General features: G+C 47.2%; 1 pseudogene; it reads left to right on the forward strand.

Annotated features, from left to right (window-relative positions):
* The window catches only part of LOC115872337, a 1,959-nt pseudogene extending 289 nt beyond the window's left edge, over positions 1-1,670 (forward strand).
* The last annotated feature ends 620 nt before the right edge of the window (positions 1,671-2,290 follow it).

Consider the following 2,290-nt stretch of genomic DNA (forward strand, 5'->3'; position numbering starts at 1 on the left):
AACCACAAAACAAAGAACCCAGCCATCAGGGAGGTTGGAAAATGACTGTTAATTTGGATAAATCAGAAACATCTTGATGGCGAGAGTGTCCCAGAGACAGTGATATGCGAGAAGCGATTTAATGAAGAACGTTGCAGGAGCAGCCTGCCGGGCGGCGTGTTCAAAGCCAGCCAGGGCTGGTTGGAAAAAGTCAGAATTGGCATGGGGACACACAGTGTCATGGGGGAGTGGGGAGTGCAAACGAAGATGAAGCTGATACCTTCGCACCTGCGTTGGCTGAATCCGTGGAGGCTGCGGGTATTGCTCCCCAGCAAGCGTTCAAGAGTGACAAAGCAAGACTTTGGGGGGTGGGGCGTGGTAAAGTGCCCATTACTACTTCATTACTACATTACTTCTTATACTGCATTAGTACAGGGGAAAGGGCATTGCCAGGCCACAAGCCTATGAAAGATAAGCTCACTCTTGTTGTGTGGGAATGCTAGGGGGGATTTTAAAGTGAAGCCCACGTGAGTGTATATCTAGATACCTTGATATCATTCGTATACTCTATATACACGTGTGTGCATGTGTGTGCGCACCTGCTGGTGACATAGCAGGTTATATGTTGGGCTGCTTACCACAAGGTCAGCAGTTCCAAACCACCAGCTGCTTCTTGGGAGAAAGGTGACACTTTCCAGTCCTGCAGATGCACAGTCTCAGCAGAGGGGACCTTCTGGCCATGGCCCTGCACCTTCGGTTACCTGACCTTTAAAAGAGAAGGCTATTTTATCTTTACACCTGCCCAAGTTTGCACATACAAGCCATAAGCAAGATGCCACAAGAAACTGCCAACACAGTCAATTGTGACGATTATGTGCATGTGGTAGAAGTGAATCCTGTCGAGTGTGGGTTTCAGGAAGCCTAATTGCGTGTGGTGGCAGTCATCATGTGGTCCTGGGCAGGTGTTCATTTCAGGAGGAAGAAGCTGACGTTGGAGCGTTCAGTATGAAGCACAATGAAAATTTCACCACAGAGTCCGCGCTGATGGCACAGCTTGGAGCCCAGAGACCCTGCCTCTAGTAACCCAACTTTGAACACCAGCTGCTGGCATGAGAATCAGATTGCTTACTTCCGAGCTTCAGAATACAAATGAATACCAGTGTTTTGAGGGTCATTCCGACTGTATTAATGATTTGGTCTTTGAACCCCAACACGTTGCCAGTGAAGGAGTGTGTGCTGGCACCCTGAAGAAACATACAAACTGGTGGTTGCAGAGAAGAATGGGGCAGCCTCTTCTATGATTGTCGCCCAGCGGGCAATTTTCTCTTGAATCAGAGCTGAGGCCACCAATGTCAGCACATCGGTGCTTAAAAAACACCTTCAAAGTCGGAGCTGTTACCAGAAGTGCTTCATTAATTTGGGGACATTCCTCAATCTAGTTGTCCTCAAGAGACCTGTCCACTTACATTGAGCCTGGTTATTCAGGTGGTCCACAATTAGTGAAAACGTGTTTGTAACAACTGGCTACCCTGGAAAAATGGTGAGCCGTTTCAAATCCATCTCTTCGGGCTCCCTCAGCCCATGCTCCTTGGCTCTGTAGCTGGTGCCTCTGGTCTTTCCTGGAACAGAACTCTCCCACTGTGTGCAACTGAGGAGACCACAAGCTGCTGTTTGGGGTGAGAAAAGGGTAAAAGACTTTGTATTTCAGGCCCATAAAATTTGTACTTTTAGTACAGGCTTTGGGAGAATTCCTTATTTTTATATTAAAGGTACTATATGCTTCAGAAATATCTCGTTGCTTTTGTTAAATAAAATCTTGATGATTTGAAGGGGAATAAAAGATGTACAGCCTCAAAAAACCCTGGGCTGTCCTGCTCTGTCCTATGGGGTCACTGTGAGTCAGAATTGATTCAGTCGTTTTCTTGAGAAGATTTGTGGTATTAAGAGACCTGGTAGCAGGGCAGGTTAACCATTGGTCCATTAGCCACAGGTCAGCAGTTCACACCCACCAGATTAGGAAAGAAGCCGGATTCTTCCACCTCCATATGCCAAGTTCAGATTACTTTGAGAAGTTTGCCCAAGCCAACTTGTGTGGACGCAATCATACCCCACATCCAGTGGACACTTTAACTTGTGGCACATTAAACCAGCCTGTGTCCTTTTCTGTTTTATTCCCCAACCCCTATGCAAGCATAATGTGTTTTAGGTTCACGCCTTTGCTCGACAGCATTCACCCGTCAGACCAGCTCAAACTAGTCAGAGGAGCAGGAGCTGACCAGACACCCATGACCTCAAGTTGAGCAAAGAGCAC

The sequence above is a fragment of the Echinops telfairi genome, unplaced genomic scaffold, assembly GCF_000313985.2.
Source record: "Echinops telfairi isolate 266 unplaced genomic scaffold, ASM31398v2 ScPeMD7_4;HRSCAF=17, whole genome shotgun sequence".
In the NCBI taxonomy this organism is placed as follows: Eukaryota; Metazoa; Chordata; class Mammalia; order Afrosoricida; family Tenrecidae; genus Echinops; species Echinops telfairi.